Raw genomic sequence first — 25,165 nt, forward strand, 5'->3', positions numbered from 1 at the left:
AGGAGTTATGTAAATGGGGTCATGATGTGTTTTATGTTGGTTTCTTTCTCTTCCAGGGTGTTTGCAAGCGTCATTCATGCCATTGCAGAAATCAGCAGCTCATTACTTTTCAGTGCTTAATACTATGTTATCACTGTGCTGACATAAGGAATTTTAATTACTCTTGATCCTGGGAAATCATTTGTATTTTTATGAGTAATGCTTCTATGCACATGTGGATATAAGGCTTCTCATGTGAGCAGATGCTTATACTTATTCACAATAATTATTATATGGAATATATTGCTGGATCACAAAGCGGGGAATGTTCAGCTCTTTAAAAAATAATTTTTCTTTGAGTGTATCTGTGTGCATATACCACATGTATACACTCATAATAAATAAACGTAATAGAAAAGAAATAAATTTAAAAATTTAAACCAAAGCATATTTATTTGGGATTATTTTCCTCTTTAATACTGTTTTAAGCACTCACCCTTTGCCCAGCCAACCATTGAAGAAGACACTGAATTCTCTGGAGATAGAATTATAGGTTTGTGAGTTGCCCGATGTGGGGGTGCTGAGATCAAAATTCTGGAAGAATATTTTCTGGAAGAATAGCCACTGTTCTTGACTTCTGGGACATCTTTCCAGCCCTTGAATATTTTAATTTTTAAAAGATAATTAAAGTTAATTTTTTAGCCAAAGTATCAATACTATTTAACATTTTTGCTAACAATGTATGGTGTGTGCAGATAGTTTTGATTTTACTTATTCTTGCAGGTATGATATAGTTTGGGTATGACGTAGAAGGTCTGTGTTGAAAGCTTGGTGCCCTGCTAGTTCACCCAATCACTGAGAGGTTATTGATGGCCCTAATCTAATCAGTATACCCCTCTATCAGTGGATTGATAACCTGCTGACATTGTTGGGAGATGAGAGATTAGGAAGTGGGGCTTCATCTGGCAAAGTGTCTCTTTGAGCGTGTATTTAGTTCAAGGACCCCTTGTGTCTTTCTCTCTGCCTTCTGACTGCCACAAAGTCACCAGCCTCCTCTAACAAACAATCCCACCATGGTATTCTGCCTGCCCGGAAGCAAACTGCCAAGCAGAACACCTGAGCTGGGGACTGTGAAAGAAACCACTGGATCCTTGGGTGCAGATTCATGGAAGAGAAGATTTAACTATCACACGCTGCACCTTGCTTCAGTTTTATCTGCTGATGACAGATGGACGAAACATCTTTTAATGTGATTTGTTTCCCACCTTTCCTAACATTTCTATTCTTTTGGGTGTTTCTTTTTTAAATTTTTAAAAAGTATTGGCTTATATGATTCCCTATACCTCCCAGATAAAGTCCTTGATGATTTACATGACTCATGAATGTTTTCCATAATGTGAGAAATCATTCAGTTTTGGTACAGTAAACCTCATCTGTCATTCATGCCACATTGACTGGAAGGTTGAACTCACCCTGCGTTTGGACACTAAAAGCCACTCAATCTCTTGTCTTCTGCCTTGATATAGTACTGTTACATTTAATTTGCTAATATTTGGTTAAGGATTTTTGTATGTATGTGCACAAGCAATGATAATTTGCACTTTTCTTTCTTATAATGTACTCCTTAGGAGTGTCAGTACCATGATTAGTCTGGATTCATAAAGTGAATTGAAATGCGCTTCCATTCTCTATAAGGGGATAAATTTAAGTTTGGTACTTCTCCTTAAATGTCTGAGGCATTCACTATTAAAGACTTCTGTCTTTTGTAGCAAAGGTTTTAATTATAGATTCAGGTTTTTATGGTTTTTCCTGACATTTTAGTAATTTGTGGTTTTCTTGCTGAGTTTATCCTTTTATGTTGGTTGACAGATTTCTTGCTGTAAATCTGTTCATAATATCCCTTCATTATCTTTTTGTGTATCATGGTACACATCATTAGTTTCTTATAAGTGTGCTTTGTGTTTTCTTTTATTTTTCTTCAGTTTTGCTAAGAAAAATTATAGAAAGCTTTTATATTGGGCTAGAGAGACAGCTCAGTGGCAAAGAGCATTTGCTGTTCTTTCAGAGGACCTGAGTCCCCCATGTGGCATACGTTCACACAGATTCTTTCACACACACATAAACAATTAAATCTTAAAAAAATTATTTCACAAATCATTTTATTATTTAGGGTTACTATGTGAGGTTTCAATAAACATTCCTCTCTCTCTTTCTCTCTTTCATCCCTTCTTCTCCTTCCCTGCTTCTCTCATCCCTCTTCACACACATATGCTCTCTCTCTCTCTCTCTCTCTCTCTCTCTCTCTCTCTCTCTCTCTCTCTCTCCACTCTGTCTGCATGTAGAAGAATGCAAATAGACCCATATCTATCACCCTGCATAAAATCAAGACCAAGTGGATCAAAGGCCTCAACACAAAGCTGGACACACTAAATCTAATAGAGGAGAAAGTGGGCAACTTCCTTGAACACATGGGCACAGGAGACAAATTCCTGAATAGAACATCAATAGCTCAGACACTAAGATCAATAATTAATAAATGGGACCTCACAAAACTGGAAAGACTTTTGTAAAGCTGAGGACACCATAAGTAGGATAGAATGGCAGCCTACAGAATGGGAAGAGCTCTTCACCAACCCTATGTCTGACAGGACTAATATCCAAAATATATAAAGAACTCAAGAAACTAGACACCAACAAACCAAATGACCTAATTTTAAAAATGGGGTACATAGCTAAACAGAGATTTCTCAACAGAGAAATCTCTAATGGCCAAGAAGCACTTAAAGATATATTCAACATCCTTAGTCATTAGGGAAATGCAAATCAAAATGACTGAAATTCCAAGTCTTTCTTGGTATGGTCTTGAGCTGTAACTCATGTTGTCCTATAACATATTATGCAATGCAGGCTGGCCTTAAATTTGCTGTGTAGCTGAGGATGGCCTTGGACTTGTGACTTGTTCCTGCCTCCACCTCCTTGGTTCTGATATTCTGGGATCACAGATGTATACCACCACAGCTGGCTTATGCAGTGCTGGGGATGGAACCTTGGGCTTCATGCATGCTAGGCAAGCCCTCTGCAACTGAATGTTCCTCACAGTGCCATTTTGAGGTGACTTTTGATCTAGATAGTGCCTATAGGTGGCAGTAGAAAGTCATTCAGTTATCCTATGTAGTTCACAACTTTTAAAGATGAATTTCTAAAATGTGCAATTGAATTTTTCAGTATTTAAATTTAGGAGTTTTGACTTCTATAGTCAACATTTATTTACATTTGGAAAGATACTTTTGATGATGTTACAGGCATATCATGATATGAACACTATGAAAATAGAGGTCTAAACATGTCTTTTGACACTGAAAGCTTCCAAATTGTAACACTGGAGTAGATTATAACATAAATTTGCATCTGAGGAGAAGACTCAGGCCGTCAAGTACTTACCGTGCATCAGGATCTGAACTCTGATCTCCAGTACTCATGTGAAAAGCTGGCTGTGGTGGCCTATATCTGTAACCTTAGCACTGGGGCTGTAAAGACAAGGGCTTGCTGGCTTGCATAACCAGGTCTATCAATAAACTCCAAGCTACTAAGAAGACTTGTTTAAAAAATAAGGTAAAAAGTGATTGAGGAAGACATCCAACATTGACCTCTGGCTTCCACATGCATTTGTGCATAGTAAGATACACTCCCATAGACATACGTGCTGATGAGAACACACGCAGACACAAAAAAGGGATTTAATGTAGTCTTTTGGTGGATAAGGTATTCACTCTATATTTGATGATACATAAAAAGAACCAAAGGAATTTGTTCTTGTTAAAACGGGGAGAGGGAAGTTATAGTTCTTAATAGCTGAGTAGTACTCCATTCTGTAAATGCACCACGTTTTCTGTATCCATTTGTCTGTTGAAGGACATCTGGGTTCTTTCCAGCTTCTGGCTATTATAAATAAGGCTGCTATGAACAGAGTGGAGCATGTGTCCTTGTTATATGTTGGAGCATGTTTTAGGTATATGCCCAGGAGTAGTATAGCTGGATTCTCAGGTAATACTATGTCCAACTTTCTGAGAAATGGCCAGACTGATTTTCAGAGTGGTTGTACCAGCTTGCAATCTCACCAGCAATGGAGAAGTGTCCCTCTTTTTCTACATCTTTGACAGCATCTGCTGTCACCTGAGTTTTTCATCTTAGCTATTTTGATTTTGTGAAATTTTTAGGCAAATGGATGGAACTAGAAAATATCATCCTGAGTGAGATAACCCAATCACAAAAGAACCACATGGTATGCACTCACTGATAAGTGGATATTAGCCCAAAAGCTCAGAATACCCAAGATACAATTCACATACCACATGAAACTCAATAAGAAGGAAGACCAAAGTGTGGTCCTTCTTAGAAGGGGTAACAAAATACTCATGGGGGCAAATATGGATAAAAGTATGGAGCAGAGACTGAAGAAATGGCCATCCAGAGAGTGACCCACCTGGCATCCATACCATAGACAGTCACCAAATGCAGACACTATTATGGATGCCAAGAAGTAGTACATGCTGACAGGAGCCTAATATAGCTGTCTCCTGAGAGGCTCTGCCAGAGCCTGACATATACAGAGGTGGATGCTCACAGACAGCCATTGGATTGAGCATGGTGTCCCCAATTGGGGCGTTAGAGAAAGGACTGAAGGACCTGGAGGGATTTTGAAACCCCATAGGGCCAAGAAATGGGAGTGGGTGGGTAGGGGAGCAGGGTTGGGGGAGGGTATAGGGAACTTTTGGGATAGCATTTGAAATGTAAATAAAGAAAATATCTAATAAAGTTTTACCTCAAAACTAGTAACAAGAGGGAAAAAAAAAAAAGAAAGAAAGAAACCCCATAGGACGAACAACTATATCAACCAGCCAGAGCTCCCAGAGTCCAAACCACTAATCAAATACACATAGAGGGACCCATAGCTCCAGCAGCATATATAGCAGAGGATGGTCTTGTCAGGCATCAGTGGGAGAAGAGGGCCTAGGTCCTGTGAAGGCTCAGTGCTCTAGAGTAGGGGAATGCGAAGGTGGGGATGAAGGAATGGGTGGGTGGGTGGGGGCACACCTTCATAGAAGCAGGATGAGGTGGGATGAGAGAGGGGATTTCGGGGGGGGGTGAATCAGGAAAGGGGATAACATTTGCAATGTAAATAAGTAAAATATATTAAAATGGGGGAGATCAACCAGTAAAAAGAGAAATGTGTAGGAGCCAGTCACTACTCAGTTCACTCAGGAGACAATTAGAGACAATGGAACACTGTTCCTGAATGTTACCCACCATCATCTTCTTAAATAGGTTTTGTTTTTAACCTTTTAAATTCCATGTATCTGTGTGAGCACCTGCACAAGAGCACCATGCCTATGACAACTACAAGAGGACATCAGATCCCCCTTGCACTGGAATTACAGACCATTTTGGGCTACTTGGTTGGGGCGCTGGGACTGGGATCCTCTATAGTAGCAATACCTGCTTTTTTTGTCACTTTATTTTTTTTTAATTAGGTATTTTCTTCATTTACATTTCCAGTGCTATCCCAAAAGTCCCCCATACCCTCCCACCCCACTCCCCTAGTAACCAAGGAGCTAAAGGGATCTGCAACCCTATAGGTGGAACAACAATATGAACTAACCAGTACCCCCCGGAGCTCGTGTCTCTAGTTGCATATGTATCAGAAGATGGCTTAGTCAGCCATCATTGGAAAGAGAGGCCCATTGGTCTTGCAAACTTTATATGCCTCAGTACAGGGGAATGCAAGGGCAATACCTGCTTTTAACCACTGATCCATCTCTCCAGTCTCTGAAACAAGTTTTGAGAGGAGAGTTTTCTTTCTGGTCAATTATTCAAGCCTGCTGATTCAGATACTCATTACTCCTCCTCTGCTCTAATCAAGGGGACAGTCTAAAGGAATGTTTTTTTTCCCTTTCAAGGCCAGGAGTCACTAATGCAGAGATTAATTGAGCAACCCATGTGCATTTGGAATGAATGGGCCCACAAATAACTGGGAGATCTTGCTTCTGTCCATAGACACCTGCATCTCAATGAATAAACATAGAGCAGATGTTTGCCAAGTGAGGTCTCAGTAGCGGAGATGAAACACCCCAGGAAGACCGTAATGTGAGGCTTAGTTAAAATGGACCTGCCCATGTGTTGCAGATGGATGGGCCATTGATTAGATGGAGTGTTTGCTTATGATCTTCCCAGACTGGGAAGACACAGAGCAAGACAACGCCATACACATTCTAGTTATTTTTATTGAGTGTTGGTGCTGTTTTTCTGAGACTTTAGGGGGACATTTTATGGTTTATTTATATCCTTCTTTCCCCTTTGGTCTTGTCATTTGAAGTAGGATAAATGATATGTATTTTGAACTAATTAAACCTTTTCATACGGGATACTAACACCAAGTATCACTACCATATGCAAGCATTTATCACCATCTAAAGCAATAGTTTTTTTTTTCCTTTAAATTTAGTGCATGAAGTCTTGTAACACACAGCATGAATTTGGAGGTCAGAGGGCAACTTGTGGGAGTAAGCTCTCTCCTACCATCGAGACCATGGTGAGGATTGAACTCAGATTATCAGGCCTTACTCTCTGTTCATGTTTCCACTCAAAACAACTTCTGCATGGAGTTTGATGCATACCTATGCCAGATGGGTTGATGGATTTTCTGTTGTGCTATTTAACATGCTTGGACTTTATTCCATGGCTACTTGTATTTAAGAACAATTACCAGTTACTTCCTTTTTAAAAAAAATATTGGTTATTTTATTTATTTATATTTCAAATGTTATCCCCCTCCCAGTTTCCCCTCTGTAAACCTCCATCCCACCTCTCTCCCCCTGACTCAATGAGGGTGCTCTTTCACCTACCCACCCTCTCCTACCTCTTTGCCATAGCATTCCCTTACATTGGAGCATATAGCCTTCACAGGACCAAAGGCCTCCCCTTCCATTGATGCCAGATAAAGCAATTCTCTGCTACATACCCAGTTGGAGCCATGAGTCCCACATGTATAATCTTTGGCTGGTGGTTTAGTCCCTGAGAGCTCGGGGGGGGGGGGGGCGTCTGGTTCATTGATATTGTTGCTCTTCCTATGGGGTTGCAAACCCCTTGAGCTCCTTCCCCTAACTCCTCCATTGGGGTTCCTGTGCTCAGTATGATAGTTGGCTGGCTGCAAGCATCCACATCTGTACCCATAAGGCTCTGGCAAAGCCTCTCAGGAGACAGCTATATCAGGCTCCTGTCAGCAAGCACTTCTTGGCATCAGCAATAGTAAGTAGGTTTGGTGGCTGCATATGGGATGAATCCCTAGGTGGGGCAGTCTCTGGATGGTCTTTCCTTCAGTCTTTGCTCCACAGTTTGTGTAGAAGATACCACAGAAAACATTGGGACCAGTTACTTCTTTATAACAGCTACTGAGTGTGATGATCTTCAGAGACCCTGAAGGTCTTTCCTTCCTACAACTAAAGACCAGTCACTAGTATCCCTAACTGCATTTTGGGTCTCCCTGTATTGGACTACCTGGTAATTCTAGAATAGTTAGTATCTTATCCCCTCTCCTCTTTTCTAAATGATAGTTTTACTTCCCATCAAGCAAAAATACTTACACATATTTACAGGAAACCCCTATGAAAAATGGAACCTTATAAGCTATAGTAGAAGTACATTTAATCTCTCCAAATCAATCCTGGCCAATTCCACAGGCCTGTGATTACTCTCTCTGTGGAATGCAGTTAGTTATACAACATAATCATTTAAAATATACTTACTCAGTTTCCTTTGGAACCTTACTTCCCGTAAACATTATCCAAAAACACTAGAAATAGTTTGGAATGTTTCTTGGTTTTTGTAATGTGTACATAAGTTTTTCCCAACTCCTTTTAGTCTGTACCTAAAACCTAGTGTTCCAAGGTCAGGCTGCTCTCAACCTAGGAGCCATCCATGTGGCTGCCTTTGAGGGAGATCTGCACGTTTTCTTGCTTTGTCACTTTTCAGGATTTGATGATCTCTTTCCTTATTAAAAAAATAAAATAAAAAATACCCAAAAGTTTTTCTCTACTTTTCTTGACTAAGTAGTAGCAATATTTTGCATAAAGGGTAGTGCTTAGCACTCCTCTGGTAGTTGGATAAGAAAAAGTATTTATTTTCATATGGTGACCTGATGTTGGCCACCCCTGCATGTTACTTTAATGTTCTTACTGGATTACAACATAACAAGCTAATCTCTAAAGCACAAAACACATCTTGGAAATAGTTTTTGAAGAGGAAGAAATAAAAATTTTTCATATAACTCTCACAAACATTGCATCTATTTTTAAAACATTCAGAACCATTAATTAGAGCTATAATTTTATTTTATGGACAGAAATAATTCCTTACTTGCTCATCAATGGTTTCCTTAGTCTACATTGTTTTGTTCTCAATCCAGTTTCACCTTCAATTGTACTGATCTGTAATTTAGTTAAGGTCAATTCTAATATATTATAAGTCATCGAGTCCAATGAGCTTTTTTTTTTTAAAGTCAGCTTTCATATTCAAACACATATTTTATATGTGCATATTAAATATCATTTTGTGCTTATGAGATATTTCTATCTTTTCCATGTATCTTTGAAATAAGCGGGCACTTCCCTATATTTCAATACCATAGTATCAGTGACTTCCATGAAACAGCATGATGACAGCCTGTAAGATATGGCTAAGATGCTCATTTCTTTTTCATCTATGTCATAAACATGTCGTTTACTCTTTTATCCTAAGATGAGTCACTGGGGTTTTGGCTTCTGCCCTCAGTGACAAGGCCAGACTGAAAGTTTTACGTACATGAAATGACTTTCTGTGACATTGCTGCATGACGTCAATAAAGGAAGAACTGCTTTAAAACCTTTTCCTTTGAATTATGCATCTATTCTGGGTGTACTAGAAGAGTCCACTCATTTGTGATGGGCTATAAACAGTGAATTGAATTAAAGCAACAATCTTACATCTTGACGTAATGAAGCCCTCACCCATTAGTACCTGAGCTTTCACATCACTGCTGTGAGTAGTCTATAATCCTTTATGTAGCATATGGTTGAAATAATGTTTAACTTTCAGATAACAAAATTCCACTCCAACTAGTGTATTTCTAACTGTATTTTCCAATTTTTCTTTTTGCCTATTTTTTCATATATTTTGATTGTACTCTTTTCCCTTCCATAATTGCTTCCAGATTTCTCTCACCTCCCTACCCACCCAACTTTATTTCATGTTCTTTTCCTCTCTTCTTATCAAAAACAAAAACTGAAAATCAAAATAAATACTGTTCCCAGGTACTGACCAGGCCCAACCCTTTTAGTTTCTAAAATCAGACAAGATCAGGCAATTTTAAAACATCAAAATAAACTAACAAAAACAAAGAAAACACCTCCATCCTTCCATTCATGTGGAGTTTGTTTTATGTTGGCCAATTATTTCCAAGCACGGCCTGTTGTGCTTTGCCCAGTGACATTCACTGGAGAAAACTGTTTTTCCCTTTTCCCAACAGGGGTGTTGTGTCCATTTTCCCTTCTCAGTGCTAGAGTCTGTTTTAAACTTGTGCAGGTCTTGTGCATGTGTCGCAGACTCTGTGAGTTCATCTGTGTATCAGTCCTATTCTGTCTGCAACGCTCTGTTTTCTTGCTGTCATTTGCCCCTTCTGGCTCTTACAATCTTTTTGCCTTCTCTACATAGACCTCTGTGCCTCGAGGGCAGGAGTTTGGTAAAGATAGTCCATTTAAGACTGAGTACATCAGAGCCTCTCAGTTTCTGCACATGGTCTAGTTGTGGGACTGTTAATTTCTATCTACTGCCTGAAGAACCTTCTCTGGTGAGACTTGAGCAATGCCCTGATCTGTGTACAGCAGTATATCATTGGGTGTCATTTTATTGCTCTGTTTCTTTAGCAGAATAATTGTAGTATAGTTTCCTTGAGGACTATATCCTATCTAGTCTCAGATTCTTTGGCCTCTTTAACAGTATCTTATGAGTTCCATCTCATGTAGTATGCCTGAATCCAAACAAAAAGTAGTTGGTTACTCCCATGAGACTTATGTCACCAATGTAACAGTATATCCTGCAGTCAGGTTATTATTATAGGTCGCAAGGTTTTTAACTGGGTAATAGTGATGATTACTTTTAAATTGTGACTCCATGTATATGCTATTTATGTTTTAGGAAACTTCTCTAACAGTAGGATGTCACGTAGCTATTCAAAAGGCCTTTAATATTAGTTGTTTCTTGCCATATTTCTTCTTACTCCTCTCCCCCTTCTCCCTCTCTATTTAATTCTCTTATTCTAGTTTCCCATTTATATTTTTATGACACTGTATTATGTATTATGTTGTTTCTTCCTTGGGAGAGCTGTCCCCCGCACCTACCCACCATTCCCTGCCTAACCTCTGTGGATACTTGGACTGAAACACACATAATAAAAGCTAAAAATGTAATTTCCACATACAAGAGAAAATATTTTGTATTTGTCTTTTGTGTGTTTGTGTGTGTGAGTTACTTTACTAAGTATGATTTTTTTCTAGATCCACTCATTTACATGTAAATTTCAGGATTTTATTTTTGTTTATAGTTGAGCTATATTCCATTACGTGAATGTAGTGTGTTTACACTATCCATTCATCCATTTGTAGACATCTAGACTGTTTCCAATTTCTGGTTCTAACAGATAGTGCATCAATCAACGTGGATGAGCACTATTTTAAAAGTCGTTATCTTTTTGAGGCTCTCCCCTCCTTCTGGAACAGGGTAACGCCATGCTAGAAGGACCACAGTCTTTTGCCCAAGACTGCCTTATTCAGTCATCTCCATCATTGCCTTGACTGTTTCATTCCTCCAAGGCTGAACTAACTGTGAGTGTCTTGCTATCTGTTAGTAAGTGAATCTTATTTTCTTTACAGGACATGTTGTATAGTATGCCTTTTGTTGCCAAGTATGAATGAAAAGTTTAGAATTAGTAGCCAAGGCAGGAATTCTGTCTTCAATGGTTAATCATACAACTATGTGAAAATGTTTAGAGTATTATATTCTTCAGTTTGCAACAAACTGTATAAAATAGTTGCAGTGATATTTTGGCTGTCCTGCTTTGAGCTCCTGGGAAGGCCTTGATTCCAGCCACCTGCCCAGGGAATCTTCAGATCTGAGGATGAAACACACACAAACACACACACACACACACACACACACACACACACACACACACACACACACACACACATCTTAAAATACTGTGGCTAACTCAATGACTGGGCACTCTTAAGTCTCCCCTTGCTACCCCAGGCCCAATCGTGGAAATGGCCAGTGGCTGCTTACCTGAAAACTCACATGGCTGGTTGGCTTTATCTCCTGCTGCTACTAAGTCCCATTCCATTTTCCCCAATCTAGTCAGTTCTTTCTCTGTCCTGTCCTGGGCAACTCTAAGTGTCCTACCCTGTGCTCAACCACATCTTTATTGATAGATCAAAACCATTTGAGGATACGAACCTTCAGAGTCATTACACACAGATTCCTGATTAAATCAAAGTATCAGAACTACTCCTCTACAATCAGTTGTACTTTGGAAACAAATGAGAGGATTGTGGAAACCTACACAAACTACAGATGATCAAACATAGTCCATCTTGGCAAATATTTCTCTTCCTTTCCATGTACTTTTTCTACATCCGTCTTTTGCTTTTCTTTGGGATGTGTTTCCATGTACTCCCAACTCCCAACTATCCTTGAACTTCCAATATACTGAGGATGACCTCGAACTCCCTGTCCTCCTCCTCCTACGGCCACATCTAGGAGTGAGATATGTTCCCCCACAACCAGTTTGTGGAGATCGACCTAAGGGCCTTGTGCCTATTGGCAAACACTATACTGGCTGAGCAACCTCATTTCTAGGAACAGTTCTAAGTCTTGATGGTCAGCTTATCTCTGCCTTTCTAAATAATTAGTCACTGGCAAGTCAGACATAATCACCCAGCCAAATGATGTAATGAAATCACATGCAATTCCATTACACAAATACACAATCAATTGTGACCTATGGGATTGAAGACACCAATCATTTTAGAATTAAAAGAACTCTTGGAGATTTGTTGTTATTGTTGTTGTTAGGATTCTCACTTTACAGATGAAAGAAAGTATATGTGCATATGGACCAATTTCCATTCTGTAGATTTATCTCATATAAAGTAATTTGAATGACATTGGATAAGCATACACACTTGATGTAGAAGCCACCTAAAGGAAGAGCAGGTGGCACTTGTCCAGCCTTTTGTAGAGCTTTGCTTTTGGCCTGGTGTATTATGGCTGCCTTTTTCATATATTCCACATAGTTCATTTGTTATCATTCTGTCGGTCTCCGTATTCTCTCATCAGCATTTACATCAGAAGAGAAAAAAAATGGCAACAGAGCAAAGGACAGGCCCACTGATGCAGCTCTAACAAGCACAAGAGCATTTTGATAGTAAGGGGGATGGTTTGAATAGTATTTTAATGCAATTGGCAAGCCATTGGAGTTGTGTCTGAGGGCCAGGGTATGATTGTGCAGTGCTGAATGGCTGAAACGAAGGCAGTAATTTCAGCACATGCTGTGATCTGGAGAGCTAGCACGAAGAGCAGACTCCAGAGAAGGAAACGATAGCATCTTAAAAGTGAACGTTTTTTTCATTCCGGTTGCATAATGCAGGCGTGGTGGTTAAACTGTTATTGCAGAGAGATGGCTTATGCATATTTAGTGAGCTGCTGCTACAGAAATGAGTGGCTGTTACAATAACACAAATGCATGTGTGGTTTCTGAACAGTTAATAATTGTTTAATAAGCAATTCCTTGTAAACCTCCCCGAGTCATTGAAACTCTGGTGAGAGATGGATTATTTTTCCCCGTTATTAGGGACTGAATAAGAAATAGCTGGTAATAGGGAAAATACTTTAAATATAAGGGGAAACACTGATGGGGGGTAAGCTGCCAATTACCATCATGAGGAACTTTCAAAGCTGACAGAAACACACCATGTGGGAGAGGAAGTAAAACTAGCCAGAGGCAACACAGTGCCCTGTATCTATGGAGAATTAACTTGCTCTCATTTGCAAACATATTTTAGCAGTATACTTTCAGTGAAGGCAAGAGGAAAGCCATGCTGCAGAGAGAGCCAGGACATGTTGGCTGAAGCACAGAATGCTTTTGTAAGAGAGCAATACTCTTGATTTCAAAAATGCACAGTGTGGTAGTAAACACATACCTGTCACTAGGTCACTTGATCTGAAAGGCTTTAAAAAATATCCAGAAAACAAAGAGCTGTAATTTCTTTTTGATAGCTGACTGTTAAAGAGTCCCTCAAACACTCCTACCTGTGAGCTCTTGACTAGTAGACATTTAAAGATGATTTATATATTAAATGTATAGAGGTATATATTTGATCACTGCTTTTGTACCCAAGACTAGGCAAAACCTAGGCTGTGTCTCCAATGAAATATTAAGTAACTCAATAAATATTTAATTTGCTTGCTGAACTGCTACAAAGTGGTTTAGAAGTGTGAGCCCTTCTACTTCACTTAGAGGGACACTTGCTGTATTACCAAATGAATTATTAACACCATTATTGTTATTTAGGCCTTTATTACCACCTAATGATGGCACACTAGAAAGCATTCTGTCTGTAACAAATACAACTATTACATAATAGTCTTAGTCAGTGCTATTATTTTTATTGGATGGTAAATATCAGTTGACAAAAATTATAAGGCATCATACACATAAGATAAAAGTGGTGATTCTTAAAAACTCTCGATGAACTCTTCAAGAACAGCCTTGATAGTAAAGATTTCTGTTACATACACTGAGACTTTTAATAGATCAAATCATGGAATAAAACTGCATAGATACATATATTTTAAAAAATCATATATATTGAAAATTACATTTAAAGTATATTTAATATATAATTATATATATTTAAAATTATATACATATAAATTTATATATAAAGTATATTTTAAATTATACATATAATTTTAAAGACTCCTGATTTGTTGTGTTTGAATTTTAGTAAGCGCACAATAAGTTAATGCAATGAGTATCCATGACCATGGAAATGATGAAAAGTCAAATTTACTGTTGAAATCAATACTAGCTATTGTGATGAGACTTCAGTCTGACAAGACTTTTCTGTTAGTTTTGACTGAATTGAAAATTTTTTGTTATTAAAAAGGAGGGTAATGATTTTTTTCCTTTTGTTTTTATCAGATATTTTCTTCATTTACATTTCAAATGCTATCCCCTTTCCTAGTTTCCTCTCCAAAAATTGAGCAGAACAATTTTTAATAGTAAATATCACTTTATATAAAATCCTAAAAGAAAGTTTTACAAAGAATTTTAGGGATGGTAAGATTTAAATGTTTATAGTGGCTCTTTCATGGGAAACACAGGGAAATTTTTATCTGGTCATTTAATATGTAATTAGAGGTGAGGTTGTGTACTTACATTAAAGTTACTCATAGAAGAAAACCCAAAAGACTTATTCTCTCTCAAACACCTCTCTGTCTTTCTGTCTGTCTATCTATTCATCTATCCATTCATCTATCACCTATCCACTTATCACTCATCATCTACCTATAACTAGCATTTACTTATATCTCTCATCTTATCAATTTTTATCAATCTATGTATCTATCATCTATCTTTCAATCATCTACATTCCATCTCTCAACAAATCAATCATCCAATCATCTTTTTTTAATCTGTTCTCGTTATCTATCTATAATTAGTTTATCTGAACAAATCTATCATAGGGGTCCACTCACATGATTACAGAGGTGAAGAAATCCTAGAACATAACATGCTGACTGCAAATAGAGGAAATAGAAGATCTGATGTCATTTAGTTCAAGTCCCAAGGCTTACAGATTGGGAAGTCTTGGATCTAAGTACTAGTTGGGCTCTGACACTTGAGAAGGAGTACTGATGTTACTGTCCAAGGGCAGGCAAAGATGCATGTCCCAGATCAGGATTAGTGAGCTGATCATTTCTCTATTTAGTCCACAGGTTCTAAACCTTCCTAACAGTGCAACACTTTAAGACAGTTATCTCCTTATGTTGTGGTGAAACGCAACCATAAAATTATTTTGTTGCTACTTCATAACTGTAATTTTGCTACTGTTGTGAACTGTGATATAAATATCAGATATGCAGGGTATCTGATATCTACTCATAGGCTGAGAACTGCTGATTTAGATTATTAGAGGATCTGATCATGTCTCCTTGCCTTCTGCCCTGGAGATGGTTTTTGTTGTACTCTATTTAACTATCCCAATGGTCGCCACTTCCAAAACATCATCCCACAAACTTAGAAATGATCATGTGCATTTTTGCATGTGCATAATGTGTATGCACACAGAGACAGACAGACATAGAGACACACACATGGCACACATACACATGCACACAGGCATGTGCACATTGTATATACACAGAGAGAGAGACCACACACACACACACACACACATGCACACAGGCATGTGCACATGTACACACATACACCGCCTTACTAGCTATCTGGGCATGTCTTAGCCGAGCTAACAGAATACACAAAGTTAGCGTCAAATGTAAAAACTTAATGTGATTTAGGTTCTGAAGAAAACATTGGTAAAAGCTTGTTCAGAGAACAATGGTTTGATCATTTAGATCTACAGTAGGGTTCCTTTCTGCACCCAGTTTCTCATGTAGAGATTTTCCTTAAGGAGTCATTCCAAGTGTAACAAGTGCCATGCAGAAGTCAGAGTTCAGTGCTATCTCACTTCAGGCTCTGACATCACCTGTGTATACCACATCACCATCACTTTTTCCCTGAATGTTTGTACAGAAAAAGGTTAGTCCTGGGGTAAACAGACTTGATTCTTCAATACATTTCAGGCTAATTTCAGCCTGGAAACTCTTCAATCATGATGTGGCATTTTGCAAGGTGCTCTATCAGTATTAAGACCTTAGGGTAGGGTAGGAGCAAGCCTGCACATGTATTTTTGTGTGGATTTTTGGGGTCAAACTCAGGTCATCATGTGTATTGAAAGCTAAGAAATGTACCTTGAACGACCTTCCCAGCTCCACTCTTTCCTCTAGCTTTCTTTAGCTGGCTGAGCAAGTGTCTGGCAGCCTCCACCCAATCCAATCCTGCCTGGCCTCAGGAAAGTTGCTTTTGAGTCTTGCCTTTTCTTTTCTGTGCTTGTTGGAAGCAGGTCACCAAACAGATCCCAAACTTGAAGAGTGAAATGCAGTGTACCAACTCCTGGAGAAGAGGGAGTTATCTGAATTATTTAGAATTTCTCTGCACAGGAGACTTGTTTCTTTCTCTCTGTTTATTTACTCAAGCATTTATTTATGTCAGCCTGGACTTGTGAATATATATTTTATGCTTTAGTTTACTATTTGGCCATGTGTTATTTATTCTTTGTTCATGTTCTTCCAGCTTCTCCAATCAGGTGTTCCTTCAGCTGCTTCCTGTGTTCCTTTGGCCTGTGTCCAGCATTTTGCTCTTAAGTATTTTCTTATTTGCTGAAAATGTAGGACACTTCTTAGCTCCTTCCACTCCAATCCTACAACCAGTCTCAACTCCAAGAAACATTGCTTTCTCTTATTGGGAGCTAGAATTAGAAACTGAAATGTTGGCCATGGGCACATTCCTGGAGACTAGGGAGTCATAGCTTGTGAACCCATTTAGTGACAGGCATAGGAAACAAAGTGTGGCAAATCTGCCTATGCTAAGTGAATGTGATTTCGTACTTATGATCTGACTTTGATCTGTTACAACTTGCTTTATTCTGACCTTTCCTTTCTTGCTTTCCCATGACCCTTCGCATCACTGATGAGAACCCATCCCTTACTTTACCCATTGGACTTAGAGATGCATGGACTCGACCGACAACTTTCAGAATGTCTAACTTCCCAGAGAGCAACTCTGGGCTCCAGCGTTATGAGAAACTCCTTCCATTTTTGGTTCCAGTCAATTCCAAACTGGCAATATCATTACATGTATATATAAAATTTATTCTTACAATGGCATAGACTCACTGCTTGCTCCTGGTCATTGCTTCCAGGACTCACTCTTACAAATGCACTGCAGTTTGTTTTTTGAAGATGGATGTTCACCTATTTAAGATATCATGGTTGCTTCTAGAATCTGATTATTATTAATAGAACCGTTGTAGACTTGCATCTTTTGTGCATCTTTTGTGTCGATGCATGTTTTCAAATTTGTTATGCAAACCTGTGTGTGTGTGTGCATGTGTGTGTGTGTGTGTGTGTGTGTGTGTGTGTGTGTGTGTAGGTGTGGGCCTGCCCAGATGGCTGTTTCATCTTCATTCTATCAGCAATGAAGAAGTATTTCTTGTACTATCTCCATTACCATCACTGGAATGATCAATTATGTTCTCCTCATAATTATTTAAAGTTAAGCACGAGGCAGTTTTCTTTATTGTTCTCCTCTTCCCTTCTCTTACCCTCTCCTATGGTATTCACCTCCCCTTCTATTTTTCTTCCCCTTTCCCTTCCGTTTCTTTCTTGACAGGGTGTCAATTATCTCAAGCTGGCTTTGAATATACTATGCAGCTGAGAATAACCTTACATTCTTATTCTCATGTGTCTACCTCTTAAGTGCTGGCATTAAAACAAACATCGCTGTGCCCAGTTTATGCAATGCTATTGATTAAACTTGGGGACTTATAAATGTTAAGCAAACATTCTGTCTAGCTACATCCTTTTTTTTTTCTTTCCATTTTTTTATTAGGTATTTAGCTCATTACATTTCCAATGCTATACCAAAAGTCCCCCATACCCACCCACCCCCACTCCCCTACCCGCCCACTCCCCCTTTTTGGCCCTGGCGTTCCCCTGTTCTGGGGCATATAAAGTTTGTGTGTCCAATGGGCCTCTCTTTCCAGTGATGGCCGACTAGGCCATCTTTTGATACATATGCAGCTAGAGTCAAGAGCTCCGGGGTACTGGTTAGTTCATAATGTTGATCCACCTATAGGGTTGCAGATCCCTTTAGCTCCTTGGGTACTTTCTCTAGCTCCTCCATTGGGAGCCCTGTGATCCATCCATTAGCTGACTGTGGGCATCCACTTCTGTGTTTGCTAGGCCCCGGCATAGTCTCACAAGAGACAGCTACATCTGGGTCCTTTCGATAAAATCTTGCTAGTGTATGCAATGGTGTCAGCATTTGGATGCTGATTATGGGGTGGATCCCTGGATAAGGCAGTCTCTACATGGTCCATCCTTTCATCTCAGCTCCAAACTTTGTCTCTGTAACTCCTTCCAAGGGTGTTTTGTTCCCACTTCTAAAGAGGGGCATAGTGTCCACATTTCAGTCTTCATTTTTCTTGAGTTTCATGTGTTTAGGAAATTGTATCTTATATCTTGGGTATCCTAGGTTTTGGGCTAATATCCACTTATCAGTGAGTACATATTGTGTGAGTTCCTTTGTGAATGTGTAACCTCACTCAGGATGATGCCCTCCAGGTCCATCCATTTGGCTAGGAATTTCATAAATTCATTCTTTTTAATAGCTGAGTAGTACTCCATTGTGTAGATGTACCACATTTTCTGTATCCATTCCTCTGTTGAGGGGCATCTGGGTTCTTTCCAGCTTCTGGCTATTAAAAATAAGGCTGCTATGAACATAGTGGAGCATGTGTCCTTCTTACCAGTTGGGGCATCTTCTGGATATATGCCCAGGAGAGGTATTGCTGGATCCTCCGGTAGTACTATGTCCAATTTTCTGAGGAACCGCCAGACGGATTTCCAGAGTGGTTGTACAAGCCTGCAATCCCACCAACAATGGAGGAGTGTTCCTCTTTCTCCACATCCTCGACAGCATCTGCTGTCACCTGAATTTTTGATCTTAGACATTCTGACTGGTGTGAGGTGGAATCTCAGGGTTGTTTTGATTTGCATTTCCCTAATGATTAAGGATGTTGAACATTTTTTCAGGTGCTTCTCTGATATTCGGTATTCCTCAGGTGAGAATTCTTTTTTTTTTTTTTTTTTTCCATTTTTTATTAGGTATTTAGCTCATTTACATTTCCAATGCTATACCAAAAGTCCCCCTTACCCACCCACCCCCACTCCCCTACCCACCCACTCCCCCCCTTTGGCCCTGGCGTTCCCCTGTACCGGGGCACACAAAGTATGCGTGTCCAATGGGCCTCTCTTTCCAGTGATGGCCGACTAGGCCATCTTTTGATACATATGCAGCTAGAGTCAAGAGCTCAGGGGTACTGGTTAGTTCATAATGTTGTTCCACCTATAGGGTTGAAGATCCCTTTAGCTCCTTGGGTACTTTCTCTAGCTCCTCCATTGGGAGCCCTGTGATCCATCCATTAGCTGACTGTGAGCATCCACTTCTGTGTTTGCTAGGCCCCGGCATAGTCTCACAAGAGACAGCTACATCTGGGTCCTTTCAGTAAAATCTTGCTAGTGTATGCAATGGTGTCAGCATTTGGAAGCTGATTATGGGGTGGATCCCTGGATATGGCAGTCTCTACATGGTCCATCCTTTCATCTCAGCTCCATACTTTGTTTCTGTAACTCCTTCCATGAGTGTTTTGTTCCCACTTCTAAGGAGGGGCATAGTGTCCACACTTCAGTCTTCATTTTTCTTGAGTTTCATGTGTTTAGGAAATTGTATCTTATATCGTGGGTATCCTAGGTTTTGGGCTAGTATCCACTTATCAGTGAGTACATATTGTGTGAGTTCCTTTGTGATTGTGTTACCTCACTCAGGATGATGCTCTCCAGGTCCATCCATTTGGCTAGGAATTTCATAAATTCATTCTTTTTAATAGCTGAGTAGTACTCCATTGTGTAGATGTACCACATTTTCTGTATCCATTCCTCTGTTGAGGGGCATCTGGGTTCTTTCCAGTTTCTGGCTATTATAAATAAGGCTGCTATGAACATAGTGGAGCATGTGTCCTTCTTACCAGTTGGGGCTTCTTCTGGATATATGCCCAGGAGAGGTATTGCTGGATCCTCCGGTAGTACTATGTCCAATTTTCTGAGGAACCGCCAGACTGATTTCCAGAGTGGTTGTACAAGCCTGCAATCCCACCAACAATGGAGGAGTGTTCCTCTTTCTCCACATCCTCGCCAGCATCTGCTGTCACCTGAAGTTTTGATCTTAGCCATTCTCACTGGTGTGAGGTGGAATCTCAGGGTTGTTTTGATTTGCATTTCCCTGATGATTAAGGATGTTGAACATTTTTTCAGGTGCTTCTCTGCCATTCGGTATTCCTCAGGAGAGAATTCTTTGTTCAGTTCTGAGCCCCATTTTTTAATGGGGTTGTTTGATTTTCTGAAGTCCACCTTCTTGAGTTCTTTATATATGTTGGATATTAGTCCCCTATCTGATTTAGGATAGGTAAAGATCCTTTCCCAATCTGTTGGTGGTCTCTTTGTCTTATTGACAGTGTCTTTTGCCTTGCAGAAACTTTGGAGTTTCATTAGGTCCCATTTGTCAATTCTCGATCTTACAGCACAAGCCATTGCTGTTCTGTTCAGGAATTTTTCCCCTGTGCCCATATCTTCAAGGCTTTTCCCCACTTTCTCCTCTATAAGTTTCAGTGTCTCTGGTTTTATGTGAAGTTCTTTGATCCATTTAGATTTGACCTTAGTACAAGGAGATAGGTATGGATCGATTCGCATTCTTCTACATGATAACAACCAGTTGTGCCAGCACCATTTGTTGAAAATGCTGTCTTTCTTCCACTGGATGGTTTTAGCTCCCTTGTCGAAGATCAAGTGACCATAGGTGTGTGGGTTCATTTCTGGGTCTTCAATTCTATTCCATTGGTCTACTTGTCTGTCTCTATACCAGTACCATGCAGTTTTTACCACAATGGCTCTGTAGTAAAGCTTTAGGTCAGGCATGGTGATTCCACCAGAGGTTCTTTTATCCTTGAGAAGACTTTTTGCTATCCTAGGTTTTTTGTTATTCCAGATGAATTTGCAAATTGCTCCTTCTAATTCCTTGAAGAATTGAGTTGGAATTTTGATGGGGATTGCATTGAATCTGTAGATTGCTTTTGGCAAGATAGCCATTTTTACAATATTGATCCTGCCAATCCATGAGCATGGGAGATCTTTCCATCTTCTGAGATCTTCTTTAATTTCTTTCTTCAGAGATTTGAAGTTTTTATCATACAGATCTTTCACTTCCTTAGTTAGAGTCACGCCGAGATATTTTATATTATTTGTGATTATTGAGAAGGGTGTTGTTTCCCTAATTTCTTTCTCAGCCTGTTTATTCTTTGTGTAGAGAAAGGCCATTGACTTGTTTGAGTTAATTTTATATCCAGCTACTTCACCGAAGCTGTTTATCAGGTTTAGGAGTTCTCTGGTGGAATTTTTAGGGTCACTTATATATACTATCATATCATCTGCAAAAAGTGATATTTTGGCTTCCTCCTTTCCAATTTGTATCCCCTTGATCTCCTTTTGTTGTCGAATTGCTCTGGCTAATACTTCAAGTACTATGTTGAAAAGGTAGGGAGAAAGTGGGCTGCCTTGTCTAGTCCCTGATTTTAGTAAATTCTCTCCATTTACTTTGATGTTGGCTACTGGTTTGCTGTAGATTGCTTTTATCATGTTTAGGTATGGGCCTTGAATTCCTGATCTTTCCAAAACTTTTATCATGAATGGGTGTTGGATCTTGTCAAATGCTTTTTCTGCATCTAACGAGATGATCATGTGGTTTTTGTCTTTGAGTTTGTTTATATAATGGATTACATTGATGGATTTTCGTATATTAAACCATCCCTGCATCCCTGGAATAAAACCTACTTGGTCAGGATGGATGATTGCTTTAATGTGTTCTTGGATTCGGTTAGCGAGAATTTTATTGAGGATTTTTGCATCGATATTCATAAGAGAAATTGGTCTGAAGTTCTCTATCTTTGTTGGATCTTTCTGTGGTTTAGGTATCAGAGTAATAGTGGCTTCATAAAATGAGTTGGGTAGAGTACTTTCTACTTCTATCTTGTGAAAAAGTTTGTGCAGAACTGGAATTAGATCTTCTTTGAAGGTCTGATAGAACTCTGCACTAAACCCGTCTGGTCCTGGGCTTTTTTTGGCTGGGAGACTATTTATAACTGCTTCTATTTCTTTAGGGGATATGGGACTGTTTAGAAGGTCAACTTGATCCTGATTCAACTTTGGTACCTGGTATCTGTCCAGAAATTTGTCCATTTCGTCCAGGTTTTCCAGTTTTGTTGAGTATAGCCTTTTGTAGAAGGATCTGATGGTGTTTTGGATTTCTTCAGGATCTGTTGTTATGTCTCCCTTTTCAGTTCTGATTTTGTTAATTAGGATTTTGTCTCTGTGCCCTCTAGTGAGTCTAGCTAAGGGTTTATCTATCTTGTTGATTTTCTCAAAGAACCAACTCCTCGTTTGGTTAATTCTTTGAATAGTTCTTCTTGTTTCCACTTGGTTGATTTCACCCCTGAGTTTGATTATTTCCTGCCGTCTACTCCTCTTAGGTGAATTTGCTTCCTTTTTTTCTAGAGCTTTTAGATGTGTTGTCAAGCTGCTAGTATGTGCTCTCTCCCGTTTCTTCATGGAGGCACTCAGAGCTATGAGTTTTCCTCTTAGAAATGCTTTCATTGTGTCCCAAAGGTTTGGGTACGTTGTGGCTTCATTTTCATTAAACTCTAAAAAGTCTTTAATTTCTTTCTTTATTCCTTCCTTTACCAAGGTATCATTGAGAAGAGTGTTGTTCAGTTTCCACGTGAGTGTTGGCTTTCTGTTATTTTTTTTGTTATTGAAGATCAGCCTTAGTGCATGGTGATCTGATAGGATACATGGGACAATTTCAATATTTTTGAATCTGTTGAGGCCTGTTTTGTGACCTATTATGTGGTCAATTTTGGAGAAGGTACCATGAGGTGCTGAGAAGAAGGTATATCCTTTTGTTTTAGGATAAAATGTTCTGTAGATATCTGTCAGATCCATTTGTTTCATCACTTCTGTTAGTTTCAGTGTGTCCCTGTTTAGTTTCTGTTTCCATGATCTGTCCATTGGTGAAAGTGGTGTGTTGAAGTCTCCCACTATTATTGTGTGAGGTGCAATATGTGCTTTGAGCTTTACTAAAGTTTCTTTAATGAATGTGGCTGCCCTTGTATTTGGCGCATAGATATTCAGAATTGAGAGTTCCTCTTGGAGGATTTTACCTTTGATGAGAACAAAGTGCCCCTCCTTGTCTTTTTTGATGACTTTGGGTTGGAAGTCAATCTTATCAGATATTAGGATGGCTACTCCAGCTTGTTTCTTCATACCATTTGCTTAGAAAATTGTTTTCCAGCCTTTTATTCTGAGGTAGTGTCTATCTTTTTCTCTGAGATGTGTCTCCTGTAAACAGCAAAATGTTGGGTCTTGTTTGTGTAGCCAGTTTGTTAGTCTATGTCTTTTTATTGGGGAGTTGAGACCATTGATGTTAAGAGATATTAAGGAAAAGTAATTGTTGCTTCCTGTTATTTTTGTTGTTAAAGTTGGCATTCTGTTCTTGTGGCTGTCTTCTTTTAGGTTTGTTGAGGGATTACCTTCTTGTTTTTTTCTAGGGCATTGTTCCCGTTCTTGTATTGGTTTTTTTCTGTTATTAACCTTTGAAGGGCTGGATTCGTGGAGAGATAATGTGTGAATTTGGTTTTGTCGTGGAATACTTTGGTTTCTCCATCTATGGTAATTGAGAGTTTGGCTGGGTATAGTAGCCTGGGCTGGAATTTGTGTTCTCTTAGTGTCTGTATAACATCTGTCCAGGCTCTTCTGGCTTTCATAGTCTCTGGTGAAAAATCTGGTGTAATTCTGATAGGCTTGCCTTTGTATGTTACTTGACCTTTTTCCCTTACCGCTTTTAGTATTCTATCTTTATTTAGTGCATTTGTTGTTCTGATTATTATGTGTCGGGAGGAATTTCTTTTCTGGTCCAGTCTATTTGGAGTTCTGTAGGCTTCTTGTATGTTCATAGGTATCTCTTTCTTTATATTTGGGAAGTTTTCTTCAATAATTTTGTTGAAGATGTTTGCTGGTCCTTTGAGTTGAAAATCTTCATTCTCATCCACTCCTATTATCCGTAGGTTTGGTCTTCTCATTGTGTCCTAGATTTCCTGGATATTTTGAGTTAGGATCTTTTTGCATTTTCCATTTTCTTTGATTGTTGTGCCGATGTTCTCTATGGAATCTTCTGCACCTGAGATTCTCTCTTCCATCTCTTGTATTCTGTTGCTGATGCTCAAATCTATGGTTCCAGATTTCTTTCCTAGGGTTTCTATCTCCAGTGTTGCCTCACTTTGAGTTTTCTTTATTGTTTCTACTTCCCTTTTTAGGTCTAGTATGGTTTTGTTCATTTCCATCACCTGTTTGTATGTTTTTTCCTCTTTTTCTGTAAGGACTTCTACCTGTTTGATTGTGTTTTCCTGTTTTTCTTTAAGGACTTGTAACTCTTTAGCAGTGTTCTCCTGTATTTCTTTAAGTGATTTATTAAAGTCCTTCTTGATGTCCTCTACCATCATCATGAGATATGCTTTTAAATCTAGGTCTAGGTTTTCGGGTGTGTTGGGGTGCCCTGGACTGGGCGAAGTGGGAGTGCTGGGTTCTGATGATGGTGAGTGGTCTTGGTTCCTGTTAGTAGGATTCCTACGTTTACCTTTCACCATCTGGTAATCTCTGGAGTTAGTAGTTATAGTTGACTCTGTTTAGAGATTGTTCTTCTGGTGATTCTGTTACCGTCTCTCAGCAGACCTGGGAGACAGATTCTCTCCTCTGAGTTTCAGTGCTCAGAGCACTCTCTGCTGGCAAGCTCTCTTACAGGGAAGGTGCGCAGATATCTTGTTTTTGGACCTCCTCCTGGTCGAAGAAGAAGGCCCAAAACAGGGCCTCTCTCAGAAGCTGTGTTGCTTTGGCAGTTCCCAGAAGCTGTCAGCTTCTGTGGTGCAGACTCTCACCTGTGCAGACTAAAATCCTAAGTTCCAGGGAGTCCTGGAACCAAGATGGTGACCGCTGCTCCTGAGGCTGAGGCCATCTCCCGAGCCAGGCAGACACCTGTCCTCTGGTCCGGACGGTGGCCGGCTGTCTGCGGCCCGCCAAGAGTGCTGCC

The 25,165-nt window shown here is 39.4% G+C and overlaps 1 protein-coding gene across 4 annotated transcripts in view; it reads left to right on the forward strand.

The window, feature by feature from the left end:
* Thsd7b (thrombospondin, type I, domain containing 7B) overlaps positions 1-25,165 on the forward strand; it is a 946,089-nt gene that overhangs the window by 38,749 nt on the left and 882,175 nt on the right. The gene's annotated exons all lie outside the window — the stretch shown is intronic.

Source organism: Mus musculus, chromosome 1 (genome assembly GCF_000001635.26).
Source record: "Mus musculus strain C57BL/6J chromosome 1, GRCm38.p6 C57BL/6J".
Lineage (NCBI taxonomy): Eukaryota > Metazoa > Chordata > Mammalia > Rodentia > Muridae > Mus > Mus musculus.